This window comes from Anas platyrhynchos, chromosome 15 (genome assembly GCF_047663525.1).
Source record: "Anas platyrhynchos isolate ZD024472 breed Pekin duck chromosome 15, IASCAAS_PekinDuck_T2T, whole genome shotgun sequence".
Classification (NCBI taxonomy): domain Eukaryota; kingdom Metazoa; phylum Chordata; class Aves; order Anseriformes; family Anatidae; genus Anas; species Anas platyrhynchos.
This window is the reverse complement of record NC_092601.1, coordinates 3,433,095-3,451,554: the sequence shown is the minus strand read 5'-3', so window position 1 is coordinate 3,451,554 and position 18,460 is coordinate 3,433,095. Positions and strand designations below refer to the sequence as shown.

The 18,460-nt window shown below is 39.9% G+C and overlaps 1 protein-coding gene and 1 long non-coding RNA gene across 9 annotated transcripts in view; one reads left to right on the top strand and one right to left on the bottom strand.

Moving 5' to 3' along the window:
• The window catches only part of EMP2 (epithelial membrane protein 2), a 29,593-nt gene extending 23,254 nt beyond the window's left edge, over positions 1–6,339 (bottom strand). The window contains exon 1 of one of the 3 annotated variants that reach the window (XM_013106876.5): positions 6,157–6,339. The gene's annotated coding sequence lies outside the window, so the exon portion shown is untranslated. The remainder of the gene's footprint in view (positions 1–6,156) is intronic. The other 2 variants (XM_038186709.2, XM_038186707.2) reach the window with 2 other exon arrangements.
• LOC113845300 (uncharacterized) overlaps positions 1–18,460 on the top strand; it is a 92,386-nt gene that overhangs the window by 832 nt on the left and 73,094 nt on the right. The window lies entirely within an intron of this gene.

Below are 18,460 nucleotides of genomic sequence, written 5' to 3'. Positions count from 1 at the left end.
AGCAGAGGTGAGAAATCTCCTGCCTTGCTAAAAAGTTACAGTCTAAAGGTGAAAGAGTCCCATCACATGTACATGCACCACCATGCCAACCTCTAGGAGCAATTCAATTGGAGAAGATGATATTGTGACAGAAATCCCTGCTGCTGTATCAGTCACTCAGTTTGCAATTAGCTTTAACTCTGTAACAATTTCCAAATTTCAAAAGCAAACAAACAAACAAAAAGTTATGCTCATAAATCAGTTTAGAATCACACATAGGAATATCCAGTACCATAAACAGTACAAACTGCAGAACTGTAGATTTCTATATGGTCATATATCCCAAGTTTCTGTGTAGGAGGGACTGACAAAGTCCTCTAGTGGCTGCTACTGTTGACCATTCAATATTTTCTGGTAATTGCTGTGTAGTTAGACAGGAATGAGAATACAAAGTGGCTCTAAGAGGAGATGCTTGTAGATTTGAAGGAGCAGAAGAAGGAAGCTTAGGAGCATCAGCAGAAGAGGGGTCTCTGCTTGTTAATCCCCGGGGAATTTCAGGGAAGAAAGTGGTACCTTGTGCTGAACCAACCACTCGCAGCATAGGCAGCCTGACCTCCACCAGGATGAAGCATTAGAGCTGCAGTTATTTAAAACATTCCCTTCGTACACAGACCTAAGTGTGCCAGTGGAATTGTGCTATTAAACAGAACACTTGGTTTTTAAACAAAAGATGTTGTTGCTTACAACTTAAGTGACTAGAAAGAGGAAAATTGGTTGTTCTATCTCATTATATACTGCACTAAAGGCATTGCTTGCTAGAATGTGTGTAATGTTGCCCCTATAAGAAAGCACAGTAACATTTAGTGGTAAAAATAATCCCCATCTTTCTTCTTCATTAATTTCTCTTGCCTTTGTTTTTAATTGTTGTATAGTTGTCATCCATATTTCATTCTTAGAAGCTAAGAATAAATATTTTGCAAGCAGTATCAACACACCGCCAGATGACTTAAGGCTTTAACTGGAAACAAGTTATCCAGATTTTACTTTTCAGCCTTATGCTGACGGATGTTCTTCGAGTGATCTTTTTTAATGCATTGCTAAGTGTCTCAAAAGTGCTGTTGACCCCTTTCCTGACTCCTCTTTGGCCTGTTTGCATGGAGAATAACACTGTGAAGGAAAAGGTGGCATATCCAAGTACCTCCCTTGGCAAAATTATGTGGAAAGATAAGCTTTTGAAAGCAAAATTACTGATGATAGAATTCTTAGTGAGCAAACACAAGACAACCATTCTGTGTCAGTTCTTCCTGCTTGTCTTGTCATATCCTAGACTGCATCTTTACAACCAGGTGTAATTTGTAAATGAGCAGATGTTTCTCTCCCACTATCAGCTGTTGTACTCTGAATGAGCAGTGGGCACAATTTACCCATAATAAGTCTTTTTTCTATTAGGTATTCACTTTTATAATCAAGGGACTTTTGGTCTCAAAGAAGGTCTCAAAAGTGCAGGCTGTGTAGCCATTATGACCAAGAGAGTATTATAGAAATTCAGGCTGAAGTGTTGGTCTTAGTAGCATATTTGTATGCACGAGATACTGAAATTTTGATGTGAAAAAGCTTATAGATGATTTGCAGATATGTCAAGGAAGACCATGATATCAGTGTTGCTCTGATTAATTTAGAATTAAATAGAATAATAGTAATTTCTTTTTTTTTGCATTTAGTGATTACATAGCTACAGTTTTTAAATCTTCATTCACAAATATGTAGAAATAGGAAATAACAGTGAAGTTCCACAATGAGATATAGTTAAACAGAGAATCAGTGTTCTAACAGAAGTATTGATAACAACAATCTCTCCTTTCCAGCATTACTGTTTGTTTTAGAACATACGTTATATCAGAGTTCTCAAAAGCTGTTGTTCACTGAGAAATTTCAGTAGGGTTTCATAGAAACATAGAATCACAGAATATCCCGAGTTGGAAGGGACCCACAAGGACCACTGAGTCCTATTCCTGGGTCCGCAAAGGACCACCCAAACATCAGGCCATATGCAGTGTCCAAATGCTCCTTGATCTCTGTCAGGCTCAGTGCCATGACTACATCTCTGGGGAGCCTGTTCCAGTGCCCAACCACCCTCTTGGTGAAGAACCTTTTCCTGATAATGAGCCTGAACCTGAACTCCTGCAGGTTCAAGCCATTTCCTTGGGTTTGATTCTTACTATTTCTTTGGACAAGCCAAAAATATGTGAGTTGTGCTGCCTTTTTTCTTTTTATTATTTATTAAAAAAGTTTTTATTAATCTGCTAGGAAGAATGGTATGGATGTCTGTATTCTGTGAGCAACCAACTGAAAGTTGTATCCTTGCTCTTTCTCACTGCCACTGAACAGGGCAGGACATCTGTAAGCTGAAAGATCCAAAACTATACTGTTATGACAAAAGATAGGACTACTTGCAGACAAAGCTGATTTCAATGTAGGGATGTGAAGAAGGCGATAGAAGCCTTAATTTAGCACTCAGATATGATGCTGAAGAGTCTTACTTTCCATAAGGCTTTTCAGACATAATGTATCATTAGTGAAATAAATGGGACTAGACGATAAAATCTCTCAGCTTTTCCCTTGTAAAGAAATACAAATGTTATTTTGCTTTTAAAAAATAGCTTGGCTTTCTCATCAATTTATGGAAAAGTTTCTTAAAAATTTAAGGACAGTGGGAAGGGAATACATTTTTCATGGTGTGTATTGACAGCATTATGTATAATTTTCTTTTTCACACATTATTTGTTTTTGCTGTGTTTACACCTACGGAAGTATAGAAAAATCCAAGTTGGAATAGACCTCAGAAGATCACCTGTTCCAAACTTGTATTGAAAACAGGGCCTTAGATCAGGTTATCTAAGAGGCTGTCTGAGTAAGTCTTGAATATTACTGGTACGGTAGATTCAGCACTTCTTTAGACAAACTCACAATGAAGATTTTTTTCTTATATCCAGACAATTTTCTGTGGAGCATCTTGTATCCATTGCTTCTTGTCCTGCCACTGTGTGTCCTTGTGAAGGGAGTACCTCCACCTACTCTGTAACTATCTTTCAGGTATTGGAATACCATGAGGCCACCCCTGAGGCTTTTCTTTCCTAGGCTAAACAAACCCAATTCTTTGAGGATTTCTTTATATGTCTAGTTCTTCAGCTCTCTGATCATCTTAATGTCCCTCTTCTTGGCCCTCTATAATTTTTCAATGTTTCACTTGAACTGGGAAGACCAAAACTGGACCCAGTATTCCCTGTGTGGGCTAAAAAGTGGAATCCAGTGGAATCCAGTGGAATAACTACATTCTTTAATCTTCTGAGAGCTCTTGATAACATGACCCAGCAGGTGACAAACCTTTGTAGCAAGGACATGCTGCTGTCTCATGTGTAGCTTGCCCATCACAGTCCCCAGGGCCTTTTCTGCAAAGCTGCTCCCTGGGCAGCTGGAACCCAGCCTAAATTGTTTCTTGTCATCGCTCAGTCCACATTGCAGGACTTTGCACTTGTTGAGCTTTGTTGAATTTTATGTAGTTCCTGTCTGTTCCTTTTTGTCAAGGTTCTTCTGATTTGCAGCCCTGCCACCTTGCTTATCAACTGCATCTCTCAAGTCGGTATAGTCTGTGAACTTGCTGAGTGAGCATGCCCTCAGTGCTACCATCCAGGTCACTAATAAAGACATTAAACAGTAGTTAGTGGTCTTGGTATTGTCACCCGAAGGATTCTGCGGGTCACCAGCTGGACATTGCAGCACTGGTCACAAATCTTTGAGCCAGCCAATTTTCCAACCATTCATTGTCTAGTTCTCCAGTCTGCATGTCACCAAAATGATGATAATATTAACCATTTCGCCACGGCATTAGAGGGCTTTGATGACGAAGGGGTCTTTCTCTTCCTGTAGTTGTTTCCATCTGTTCTGGTTAGTTTTGCTCTACCTCCCACTTACTGCATCTCTTGTGTTTGAATATAGGATGGCTACCGTTCTAGACTTGGTGGCTCATGTATACCCATAAACAGTAGCACATGAGTTGGTATAAGGGGTTTATATAAAAAGCTTGTGTAAGATGACCCAAAAATTTATTCTCTTTTCAGGTTGAGTTGAAATTACAAACTTTTTAGTACAACACTTCTACTTTAGCATCTGAATTAGAAGAAAGAAAGTCTGAATATAATGGCCTTCTTTAGCAAGTTTAGACCTGTTTTTTAAGCACCAGCAGATGTTTCATATATTCCTCAAGGTATTAGTTGAATTGAAGTCCAATAAGATCTCTCATCTATTCTTCTGTAATGTCAAAAATTAGATCTGATTGAAATATCGGATCTCTACCTTTGCATTTCTTTTCTGGTGATTAATGTGTATAAATGAGTGAGAAAATGACCTTTCCATAGCAAGTTTTTTTTTTTTTTTTTTTTTTTTTTTGACAGTTATCTTCTAAAATGTAGGCTGTAGGTTGCAAGTTTCCTCTTAGTTTCTGTCTCCCAGCAGGGTGGATGCTGAATTAACCCAGTCATTGATTCCTATGGCTGGGAAAAAAATAAATAAATAAAAAGAAAAAAAAAAAAAACAAGGAGAGAGAATGACTGTATTCCTGTTTGAGCTGTGTTTTTTCTTTATTAGTTTTTCATGTGAAGAGGCAGTAATTGCCAAATGCTTAGGAAGGTGTAGAATGAACTTCAAAGCATTCTTAAAAGAATGCCCTTTATTCTGCTGTCACCTGCTGAACCAAATGGTGTGTGAGTCCCTCCCTCCCCAAAAATACATCTGAAAATGAAAGCCTTTAGGTAGCTGCAGTAAGGCTTTGCTGAAACAAGTGAAAGACTTAGGCGTAAATAGCACAGAATATCAGGGAGGTCTGTTCCATGATTTATGCAGTAGACATATAGGATATATTATTTCCAATTTTCCTTTTCTTTCCCATGTTGATCTGCAGGACCTGTGGAGATTGTTTAATTGAAAAGGAAGAGCTCGCCCTTCCTTTTCTGCCCCACTCTTGCATGTTCTCTTGAAAAATGCTCTTTTTGTATTAAAGTTGTAGGAAACCAGTAAGAATTCTTTAAGGAAACCAATAAAAATTCTGACAAAACTAGCCAAAGCAAACTGTGTTGCTGCCCCTGGAAAAGTTATTACTGGATCTGACAAAGCTATTTGCCAGTGCAGTGATTTCATTATGAGAACTTTTTAAAAGCAGTATTTCAGAAAATGGTTATGGATGATGATGGCAAAAGCATTCAGTCCAGCAGTGGTGAAATCAGAAGGATATTTTGTTTCTGCTGGCTAGTGTCTCTCTTTAGCCCATATGCAGAGATCTTCTACTTAGTCATGAGTTGTGCAGACTCATGATAATAGTAAATAAAAAAATAAGCTCAGTAATCGGATCTAGCTGTTAAAATCTGTAAACTTAGGTTTTGACAGCCTAGCTTTGTTTGGAAAACGAAAGGAAAGAAATTGGAAAGGACTAAAGGCAAGCCACAATTAAAAAATAAATTGTGGAGCCTCTGAAGTACAGTACAGTATGTCAAGGACTTCATACATTACAAATAAACTTGTATGTTTCTTTCCATCCTGCCAAAACAATTGCAATAGCAACCCAACCCTCTAAATCTATCAGCTTTACTAATCAAACACAGAAAAAAAAGACTTCTAACCAGTTACTGTGCTAGAGATATGAAAACAGTAGTCTAGATCTTGATATTAAAAAAGAGGACATGTTATTAAAAATAAGGACTTGGTCACAGAAAACTTACAATTGTTTGAAATCTGCTGACATGTGTGGTTAAAATGGCAAGACTAAGATATGACTGGGCAAACAAAATCCAAAACAAGGTCAAAGTGCCCTCCAATAAAGAAACAATTTTGAAAAGTAGCCACTTGTACTGCTTAGATAAATATTATATTTTGTCAGTTTGGTTACTGACCTTGTCACCCAGAAAGCAGAAATCTTGAACTGCTCACAAGTTATTAAGAACAAATTAAAAAACTTGCTTGCCTGTGCCTCAAGATAATTGCTCATTTTCAGCATATTTCAAATAACATCAGATGTTTAGAATGTAGGAAATGAATAAATGTCATTTTTCATCTCATCTGTAAAGTGAAAGAAGCTATTTAGAATTCCTATTTTCTACTAATATCCAAGCACACAAAGAGACTTACCATTCGCAGCAAAAGATGAATGACAAGCAGCTCTACCAGTGAGGACCCTGTCCTGATGTGTGACTCTGTTCTGTACAATACACTTGTAAATACCCAGAACTAGACTCTCATCCATCTATAAGGTGCTTTACTGTGGGGCCCATGCAGGAACTGACAGCATTCCTTCAGCTTTCCCACTTAAACGGCAAGCCTCTGTGCAGACACACTTCTCTGCATATAAATTTGTGCACACATACACACGTACACTTCCAAATATGTACGCATAAAAATTCCAGTCCATGAACTGGGTCATCTGAAAAGAATTTTTGGATTAACATATTATCTGAGGGCTAGCACACGCTACAAAAGCTCTTACTGTATGCCATTTGGAAATACATTATCTTTGTTTACGATTATAGTATGTCTCCATGCATGCAAAGTGTTAGCTCCTTCTAAGGCTGTCTGTTAGAAGATCAGAACATTGCTCCTACTGAGCCTTACGTAAGTTTAAGTATTTAATGATCACTTTGCTAAATCTCACAAGAAAAGCATTACAGGAAAGGGAGAAAACTCAGCCTCTACAGATTTTAGCACACACCAAAGTCAGTGTGATATGCATTTGGATTTGGATGTGCTCCATGTGAGCATTTTGGTGCTGTGTGAAACGACAATGAACTAGATTCTGACCTCAGATACGCATTTCTAAATCTCATTGACTTAACTGGCTATTGCCACAGACAGGATTTGGACCTGTGTACTTTTAAAAACTTCTTACAGAGTGGAATTTGTTTCATAGTGATTACAAGAATTAACACTAAATGGGCATAACATGAGCCCAACCATTACTAAGAACTAAAGTTTTTATTGAGTTACAGACTATTCTAATGACAAACATAAATTAAAGGTATTAACAAGTCTTGCAAATTTTACATTTTAACTTCTATTATGTAAACAGTGCAAAAGGGTATTGAGAGACAGCCATGTGTTGTAATTCTTGCATCATCATTAGGAATCTCAAAGCACTTAGCATTTTCTCAAAGACAATCACAGGAATATTGGGTATGAGGGTAAAAGGCTTTATTCATATTCAAAAAAAGAAGAAAATATCATCTAAAAGAAGCCCAAAATTATTTTGTGAAACCTATCATTTTTTAAGCCAATCACAAAATGTACTTATGTTTGAATGTAGGTACTTGGCAATACTAAAATGCAGGTCTTCGTACAAAAATAAATAAATAAATAATAAATAAATAATCCCCAAAGCAAGTGAAGCTGTATTGTAATAGCTGGAACCTATATATACACTAATTTTAAGTAAACTTTGGGAAGTAAGTAAATGCCATAGTGTTGCAGCAAGCTGTGAAGATCACTTTGTCAGAAAGGGTATGGACGAGAGCTACTGGTTAGTTTAAACAAAGACTATTAATGAGTGGAAAAACTTTGAAGCTGAGAAGGAAAATACTAACAAGAGAGGTCTGTCGGCACCGTGCTTGCAGCCCTGGGTGTGTGTGGCCCTCCTCCCTTTTCCCTCTGACCTGCTGCCTGTTTCCACAGGAAACAAACACATGTAAGTCAGAGGAAATCGAAGTGTACTCCGCCAGGCAGGCCGTTTGTCCAGGACTGACGTCTGCCCGTCAGAATAGGTACTGAATAAGTTGGGCAATTTGAACAGCATCCCTGGGAGCAAACTGTGCAGTGTTGGGGTTTAGATCAAGGACAGGACTTTGTGGAAGGTAGGAGCAGCACTGTAAGTTTTAAGTGAAAGCCATTAAAAAATGTATTTTTATTTTTTAAGAGGTAGTGTGATTAGGATGATCAAGAAGTGACATAAGGCAAAGTACAGGATTTTTGCAAATAAGTTTTCAGTAGGTGGAGGGGCATCAGGGAGGTACCTGCAAAAGAAGGGGAGAGCAACAGCTCAGGGCATAATCTGGTGGGTTTAGCAGAAACAGCAATTTTTGAGTGAGATCAAACTGCATGGCTTGTACAGTACCTACGCTCAGGACCTGGCTCTTCAACCTGATCTGCAAATACTTGTGTTGAGAAAGAGGGAGATGTATTTGCCTAACAAAGAGGAGAGCAAATTTAGCTAAGCTGAATTTCCCCACTGATTGGAGGTGAAGTCTTCTGTGGAAACAAGTGCTGTTCTGGGAAAGGGTTTCTTTCTCCCTCTCTTCTTTCCCCCACCTCATTCCAGGACTTGAACACTTGCAACTGTTTCCTTGCCAGGTAAATATCATCCACCACACACTTGGATCCACTTCGTTGCTTCTTGCATTTATCCTGCGATCAGTCTAGACTTGTCTCGCATTGCTTTGCATTCCCGACAATTTTAAGGAAACATATGTCTTGTTGGCAGCATGCAGGCTGCTCAGATTGAACGAGATGCGGCCGGAGTGCCCAGGCTGGCCTGCTTTCAGAAAACCACAACAGCCTCATAGCTCTACCTTTTAAGAATCCCATCTAAACGGTGTTGCTTTCTTTTCTCTGCAGTTAAAATGTCACGTAGGATGCTGTTTACAATCCTACCAGTGGAAAACCATATTCTCATATAACAGCTAGCCTTGCACTTCTTCCTCTTTGATTTACTGAGTGAATATATATCTCAATTTTGTTCCTGCACAAAGCCATTTTACAGGTGTGTCTTCACAAAGATTTGACAGCAAATATAATCCAAAATATTTCAGAAGGAAAGGAATAACATGAGTTCACATTTCCATACAAGTTGTGTAACTCATTTGATGTGCTTAGCTCGTGGAGGAACCAAATGGGCCAAGGTCTTCTCTTGAGATCATCTTGTCCTGAAGGTTAAAAGTTTGGTAGGAGGGCACTCCCAGCAATGAATGAAAGTTTCAAAATCTGATTATTTATTTATTTATTTATTTATTTGAGAGTGGGCAGGTAACCAAAACCCTCTCTTGAGGAGCTCATTGAACAATGCAGAAGGTTTTGGGGATTGCTTCTTTTCTTTTTGAGGTAAATTATTCTGTTGGTTAGAATACAAGCTCAAGACTGCAGAGACTTCACTAGATTTACTTTTCTTGTAATGATCACATCACTTCTTACCTAGGAAACGGACTTTATACTTACCTGCCATCCAGGCTTATTATGAAGCTTAATCAGCCTGTCAGAAACTAATTCTATGAACCTTTCAAGGTGGTGGCTATGTTTATTTCCATTGAACTGATATGGTTCTTACTGATGCACTTTTGCTTTGCCTATCGTGATGATCTGAGACTTACTTGTATCTAAAGAATGATAGAGACAGAAAAATGTTGCTTGAAAGACAGAAGTAAGACTGTCTAGCTCAGTATTTAAATCCTCCAGGGGTGGAAATCCCACCGCCTCTCTCTGGGCCTGTCTCGGTGTTGTACTGCCCTCCTGGTAAAGAAGGTTTTCCTAATGTCAAGCCTGAACCCTCAGAGCTGCAATGCATGATCGTTGCCCTTGCTATGCTGTTTAATGGCATGGAGGAGAGTTTAGCTCCAATGTCTTCATAAATCCCTTTCAAACAGTTGTAGGCAGTTATTAGAATTCCCGTTAGCCTCCTCTTCACCAAACTAAACAAATGCTCTCTTTGTAGAATGTATGTGAAATTTCCTGCACAACACAGTGTGAAACAAGCAGGGAGAGAATAAGCAGGAGAGCTAGATGAGAGCGTGGTGCCACAGCAGCTGTGTCTCATGAGTAGCACTGAAGTATCTGTAGGGTTGAGGTGCACGACACTTTGCTATGCTCACTTCACCAGAGGGTATCTGGTAGTGAGGATGACAAGGAATTTCTTAGCAATGGCATTTTTTTTTTAGAATCTAAGGACATATTTATGTCATCAGTTCCCTATTTGGTCAGGTTTTAGATGCGGATAAGTGAATCATTATAGGTACAAGAAAGTTGACATTTCTAAAAATGACAGCTGTGCATAGAATGTGAATGGTATGTGCCTAACCATTTTCTGCTGTCTCTACTTAAATGTGTTAATGTGTGCCTAGGTTACTCTAGGAATTAAGATCTGTGAGGCTGCAGGACTCAAGTTCTGGAAGCCTCTATACAAAGAGAATTACATTTAATATTAAATCAGTCAGGACATATGTTAATTTATATTTTTGTATAACCTACAATGTGTCTTAGGGATAAAGAAACTATGGCCCTTAATCGCACAACAGCAACAACGTTATCTTGCTCCCAGTTATGTATAAATTCATCATCTAAAGCTCTGTGTTTCTTTATGTAAGTAATAATATGCACTTGAAAATTGTTCCCTGTGGCACAGCGCCATATGTTATCATGAAAGCACTATAAGAATGTTACACATGACCTGTTTGGCCCACTCTGTTTTAGTTTAATCTGTCACTGTGTCAGGGTGAGAGAATATTTCCATTTTAGTAAAGTTTACAGGTTTTGATTGCATTTATTTTGTCCATATACAAGCATGGTTGGCAAAACATATAATTCACTACATCAAAGTATCTACCCTAAGAGGATTTTGAGAGTAGAGACAGATGATTTGTTTCAACAGCACAAAGCTAAGGGGATGTTGGGACATAAGAATGTAGGTGTAGGTGATATTGTATATTGGAATTAGCCTAATGTTAAAGAATATATAAATAAAATGAAGGAGAAAAAATTGTTTTAAGGTTTCATCCTCTACTCATAGTCTGAGCATTCTTTCAAGGAAAGGATAACAGATCAGTAATGCTCACGTGCGTAGCTGTATGGAAGGTAACAGTGATGTGTTGTTGTTTTTTATGAGCAACTGAATGGGGACATGCTAAGATAGATAGTCACTGTAGATGCAGTACATTATCTACAATAGTGCTTTGATAACTTTATCTATAAAGCTACTTCTCCTTTTCCTCTGTTATTTCATATTCATAGCTTATGAAGTAAAGGAGGTTATTTCAGCTAGTAGCAGTATGTGCTTTCATACAATGGGTAAAATATATGCAAAACAATGTAGGTTTCTCACTTCTTGCATTCAAGACTGTGGAAAGCTGATAAACATGGAAGTCATGACAAAATTTATGGGTGTTTTTTGGCAAATGTAGTTGTATGCATAATAAATTGATGCCCTAATCATTTTTCAGATTTCTAAGCCATTTAAGTGCAATGGCTTAAGTGAAGTTCATAAGTATCTGCTGGTTTTGTTGAAAAACATGGAAAAATCTTTTCCTCTGTTCTGTAATAAACTTACATTAACCAAGAGTATAGTCCTAAATATCATTCAGTAATTTTGCTTCCTGTAGCCCAATCATTTTTGACTGCTAATTAGACGTCTGCCTTTTTGTTTAAAGAGCAAACAGTACAGCAGTCTGCAATCTGTTTAGCTTAACTTCACGAGAAGGGTGTTAAAATTCTTCAGGGTCTGTCATGTTCATCCTTTGTTGATAACAGTAGTCCCTCTTTGAAAAGATTTACTGCTTAGCAAACATGTTTCAGTTCATTAATGATTTATGAAGTCACGGAATGCACAAGATTTCTAGCCACTTTTAGTGGGAATTGTAAGAATTGGACTTTTAGTTCAGTATAAAAGTAAGAATGCCTTTTGTAAGGAAACATGTACAAGTCTATGTTAAATAAGTTTTTAATTGCTTGCAGTGCATTTCTATGGTAACCTTTGTCCGATGACATATCTGTTCCAGAATCTCTTGAATTATTTAGCTTGTCCAATGTGATGGTTTGCAAAGAACTGTGAACTCATCAATGATAAATCACACTCCCTGAGCAATATATACACAAATAAACACTATATATATGCATATATAATATGTATACACTGAAGATATAGACAATAAAGTCTATAGTCTATAATCAATGTAGATTTACACTATGGGTTGTATACTACCGGTCTTCCATAATTCAATCAACAAAAATTGCTCAGAGAAACAAAATCCCAGGAGCATCATATCATCTTTCATGCTGGAAGGTTACAAGGAAAAAAAAGGCACCAAGATCAGATCACAGAGCAGAATTTCTCCCTTGATAGCAAGGCTGCGTAATGCGTGGTCTGCTCTTGCATCTGCCAGCTGCAGTCAGACAGACTGCACTGCTGAGCAGAAGCTGGAAGAGATTAGATAATACAGGGAGTAAATAATAAAGTGGGGCATGAAATACTTTTGTTTGTTTGTTTTTCCAGTAATTTCCACTTATTGCCCTTGTAGTGGAGAAGTGAACATAAAGAACGTTTGAAACATCTCATGTTATCTTTCTCCTTTGTTCAAGGAGGTAATGCTGGTCTGCACACACACAGTGAAAGGAAGAGTGCTGCTAGAAAACCAGACCGGATTGGCACTCAATCTGGTCTTTAACAGTGCAATAAATACCCAAATTTAAAAAATGTAAATATCATAGGGTAAAATGCCTAATTTTAGCAACATTATTAACATACAGTCAGTTATATTACAGTTACTATTACTATTTATTTAACTTCCAAAGTTTTTCCTATTCCAAAGACAAAGTGGTTATATCATTCTAAAAGCTCTGTCTATTTTGTAATATTTATTTTAGAACTATTCAAACTCACATATGCTGCTTAACCATAAAATGCACTGTAAGATCATATTATTACAGTAAATCTTAGAGAGATGATCAAGTAATATTTTAACTAATACATAGGGAGCAGAAAAACTAGCAGGTAGCTTGCAAGAGCACTGCTGTAATCTACCTCTAGTTTCTTTGGACCTGCAAATCTTTGTGAATAAAGAAATAGAAAATAGGAATTACATCCTGACCATTGTGTGTGTCACCTTCAAGGCTTCGATTTTACAAGCAAAACAGATGCAGTCACAGTTTCTGAACTGAACTTTTGAAGCCTTTTCATTCACAGTGTCCCTTCCAACCCCTACAGTTCTGTGATTCTGTGATTCTGTAAACCTTATAATCCACCCACCTCTAGAAGCATATCAAGCATGAACAGTATGAGCCCAGGGGGTCCATGTAAGAGAAAGTTGTTCCTTAAACACTGAAATGAATTTTAACTTTTAGCACAGAATCTCTGTTAAACCCACAGTTACTATAATTGTGTTCTGTGTATGCAGTTGGGAAGCCTTAATTTTATAGTCTTAATCATGATTTTAAAGGCTGCATTGTATTTATGCTTTGACATTTTAGAATATTAAAGTTTTACAAATGTGTAAATAGAGTTTTCTATCCAATTGTTTCTGCTTAATACCTTTTATCAAACAAGATGAATTTAGCAGGTCAGTCCTGCAGTGTCTGTTTACTCCTAGGGTACTGGTCTCTCAGCTGAAGCTAAATGAGTAAGTGATTTCTTTTACAGTGGATCAGAGGGGCTGGGAAATGGAATCTATTTCAACTTGCCTGCTTCAGTTCTTAGAACTCACGCCACATACTACATACATGTCAGTTAGTGTCTTTGTTTCTTATTTTAGCTATCCTTTATAATCCTCTTTGTAGTACATGGAGAAGAAAGAGAAGAAAGAGATTTTGTTTTCGCAGTTACTTAGGTCATTCACCAGGTATTTTGTGTATCATGCCTACTACGAACAGAGAAGACTATAATCTACATAGGAGTGTTTGAATTAAGAATCAGAAAATTAATACGACTTCTTTAAACTAACCAGCAAATTGGAAGGATATAATAACTCCTGGGTTAAACAGAAGTCTGCACGCAGTCTAACACCACACACCTACCATTCCTAAACTGTTGCTATCTGAAAATGAGAGATTTAATTTGTTAGGAAAAGCAATTTGTGCAATAGATAAATCACTCCAGAGTCAAATCTTACAAAGCAGAATCATTGATTCTGATCTAACATTATTATGATCACTGTCTCCATTTTCTTCTGGGTTTAAAGAGACAGTGTCACAATAGCACTGGTCATTCTGCATCAATGGTAGGCAGGGCTAGTTCTTCACTGTGGTATCTGTTTCATATGTCTCTTCCTAGCAGCTCTCATCACATTAAACAAGATTTGCACAGGTGAGATGTAAAACTGTCTCTGAGCTATGTTAGTTGTACCAAGCTCCCAAGCTTTTGCAATTGTCACCTTGAGGGGTTTCCTTCAGAGGCTGGGCAAAAAAACAGAGTAAGAAGAATAACATTTTCCCTTGACCTTTCATGACTGGAGGTGGGGTGGGAGAGTTGCTTTCTATGGCAATAAATCTGTTATGAAAACAAATCTCTCAGTGGTTTCATGTATGGGATAAGATTAACATACATGTATGTGCTCCAGTATATCTCTGACTCTCTGTTCTGTTGTGCTTAATACAAAACTGAGGTGACATTTTCTGCTCCTGTGGTTCTTTACTTTTTTACTTATTTGTGCATCTCCTTCTGGCCCTTTGTTCCATGACATTTTTAGCTATAAGCCTCTCTGGCCTTTTTCTCTCTCCTGTGTGCTGGGATGATACATGTAGTTGCTGCTTTATTTTCCTACTTGTGAATGAACTTTTTTCCATAGACTTGCCTGAAACAAAAGATGCTGATTAAGATGTAATCTTCATCTTTTTATTGCTTGAGCAGTTATTACCTGCTCTGCACTGGGTCATCCTTTGATTCTTGATTTTCTATCACCTGTACACTACCTCCATGTTAATAGCAGGTCCTTGCATTTTCTTCAAAGATTATTTTCTGCTATTTCCCCATGCCTTCTCTTACTAGTTTATAAGCTTACTCTTCAGTAGTCTTGAGGTCTAAAAACGTGGCTGAATGTAATCTGAAATTCACACATTTGCCAGTCTCCTATGGCTGCTCAGGAGTATCTTAATATAAATTTCCCTTTAGGAATTTTAATTTAACCTTATCATCAAGGTCTGGATAAGTCTGCTTTTATCACCCCCTTGGAAAAGGGGAAGTGTTTTTCAAGTCATGCTTGGGGAAAAGGCTGGAAGTGTTAAATGGCTACAGTTAAAAAGATTAGCACTGGGGTTAAATACAGCTCTTTGTCCATCTAGAGTACCAGTTAGCTATTATTTTTTTAATGTTAGTTTTGTTGGGTTGGTACAATATATATCTTCCTGATTCTTTTTTCCTCACTAAATAATGTTTACAAATGATTCTTGGAGAAAAGTAGGGATTTCTAGATGTTTTATCAGTGGTGCCTGAAAAAAAGTTATATCTTTTGTAAGCTAGTACCTTGTATTGCTGTTTCTGGACTAGCTGAATTAGTGTACAAAGAAGGGTAATCCTGGTACCATACGGCATGGGCTATTCAATTTAGCTCTGGACCTGGGATATTGAGTTCTTGGTGGTTGAAATCTAAACAGATGCAGCTCCTATGATATTAGGGGGTACCCCAACTGACTAGTATAAAACTATCAGGGCACACTTAAATTTGTTGTAGGGTGTATGGGTGAGCATCTTAAAGTATCTGGCTTGAGCTGGCCAGAGGAATGCTGCTGTAGTGGGTAAATGCCTTTTTTGTTTTGTTAGTCTCATACAGGGAGTGCCTAAAAGGTAGGCATGTGATGGTAATGTTCTATTAGAACTGAAGCTTAAGCAAAGACTGTTTGCTTGTACATTCAGAAACAAAAGCTTTCATTTCCTCTGATGACGGAAAAAAAAATCAGGGATACTTCCTAAGTACGTAATGAAAGAGCCATATACAGAAATTGTTTGTGCTATCTGTGAATCACAGAATCACAGAACTGTAGGGGTTGGAAGGGACCTCGAAAGATCATCTGGTCCAACCCCCCTGCCAAAGCAGGTTCTTCAGAACAGGCTGCCCAGGTAGGTGTCCAGACAGGCCTTGAATATCTCCAGAGAAGGAGACTCCACAACCTCCCTAGGCAGCCTGTTCCAATGCTCCGTCACCCTCACCGTGAAGTTCTTTCACATGTCAGTGCGGAACTTCCTGTGCTCTAACTTACAGCCATTGCCCCTTGTCCTATCCCCACAAACCACTGAGAAGAGGTTGGCTACATCCTTCTGTCCCCCACCCCTCAGATATTTTTATACACTGAGAAGATCCCTCTCAGTCTTCTCTTCTCCAGGCTGAACAGACCCAGGTCTCTCAGCCTTTCTTCATAAGGAAGATGCTCCAGGCCCCGTATCATCTTTGTGGCCCTCTGCTGGACTCTTTCCAGGAGATCCCTGTCTTCCTTGTACCGGGGAGCCCAGAACTGGACACAGTACTCCAGGTGAGGCCTGACCAGGGCAGAGTAGAGGCGGAGGATCACCTCCCTTGACCTGCTGGCCACGCTCCTTTTAATGCACACTAGGATCCCATTGTCCCTCTTGGCCACAAGGGCACACTGCTGGCTCATGGTCAACCTGTCATCCACCAGAACCCCCAGGTCCTTTTTGTCAGAGCTCCTCTCCAGCAGGTCATCCCCCAGCCTGTACTGATACTTCGGGTTGTTCCTTCCAAGGTGCAGGACTCTACACTTGCTCTTATTAAATCTCATTTGGTTTCTTCCTGCCCATCTCTCCAACTGGTCCAGGTCTCACTGAATGGCAGCACAGCCTTCTGGCGTGTCAGCCACTCCTCCCAGCTTTGTGTCATCGGCGTACTTGCTGAGGGTGGACACTATCCCCTCATCAAGGTCGTTGATGAAGATGTTGAACAAGACCGGACCCAGCACCGACCCCTGGGGAACACCGCTAGTCACAGGCCTCCAGCCAGACTCTGCTCCGCCGATGACCACCCTCTGAGCTCGGCCAGTCAGCCAGTTCTCCACACACCTTGCTGTCCACTCATCTATCCCACACTTTATCAGCTTTGCTATCAGGATGTCATGGGAGACAGTATCAAAAGCCTTGCTAAAGTCAAGGTAGATGACATCCACTGCTCTGCCCCATCTACCCAGCTGGTGATGCCATCATAGAAGGCAAAGAGGTTGGTCAAGCACGACTTCCCCTTGGCAAAGAGGTTGGTCAAGCACGACTTCCCCTTGGTGAATCCATGCTGATTACTCCTCATAACCTTCTTCTCTTCCAATTGCTTGGAGATGGCATCCGGAACAAGCTGCTGCAATACCTTTCCAGGGACAGAGGTGAGACTGACAGGCCTGTAGTTTCCCGGATCCTCCTTCCTGCCCTTCTTGAAGACCGGAGTGACACTGGCTATCCTCCAGTCTTCAGGCACCTCACCCATTCTCCAGGACCTTCAAAGATGATAGAGAGCGGTTCGGCGATCACATCTGCCAGCTCCCTTAGCACACGCAGATGCATCCCATTGGGATCCATGGATTTGTGTGCATTGAGCTCACTCAGACGCTTCCGAACCACTCTCACGTCCACCAGAGGGGAGCCCTCCATTTCCCAGACCCTTTGTCCTATTGCCAGGGTCGAGGAGTCCTGGGGGAGTGTCCTTGAAGCAAAGACTGAAGCAAAGAAAGCATTCAGTATCTCCGCCTTCTCAGCGTCTCCCATTACCAGCAAGGGACCCACATTATCCCTAGTCTTCCTCTTGCTGTTTACATACTTAAAAAAACCCTTCTTAGTATCCTTTATCTCTTTTGCAAGCCTCATCTCTCGGTGGGCTTTAGCCTTCCTTGTCGCATCCCTGCAGGCCCTGACAACACTTCTGTACTCCTCCCAAGAGGACAGGACCTTTTTCCACATTTCATAGACCTTCCTCTTCCTTTTGATCTTATTGATGAGCTCCTTGCTCATCCACGCAGGTTTCCTGCTCCCCTTCCCCAATTTCCTATTCTTCTGGATGCACCAATCCTGAGCATGGAAGAAGTGCTCTTTAAATGTAGCCCAGCTCTCACATGCACCCTTGCCTTCTAGCAACCAAGCCCATGAGATACCCCCAAGCAGGTCCCAGAAGAGGTCGAAGTTGGCTCTTCGAAAGTCCAGGGAAGCAATCCTGCTTTTAGCCTTACTTCTTCCACCAAGTTCCATCTTGAACTCCACCATCTCATAGTCGCTGCATCCCAAGCTGTCCCCGACCTTCACATCCCTAACAAGATCATCCCTGTTGGTAAGGACAAGGTGCAGGAGCACCCCCTGCCTCGTCAGCTCATCCACCACCGGTGTCAGAAAATTGTCTTCAACGCATTGTACGAACCGTTTAGACTGCACGTGTCTGGCCGAGTTGCTTACCCAACAGGTGTCTGGGTAATTGAAGTCCCCCATGAGGACCAGCACTTGCGATTGTGAGGCTATTACCAGCTGCTTGTAGAAGGCCTCATCGACCTCCTCATCCTGATCTGGTGACCTGTAGTATACCCCCACAACAGCGTCCCCCATATCAGCCCACCCCTTAACTCTTACCCACAAGCTCTCCACTTGTCCTTCACCCTCCCCCAGCTGGAGCTGGGTACACTCTAATTGCTCCCTCACATAAAGGGCAACCCCACCCCCTCACTTCCCCAGCCTGTCTCTCCTAAAGAGGACATAGCCCTCCATGACAGCATT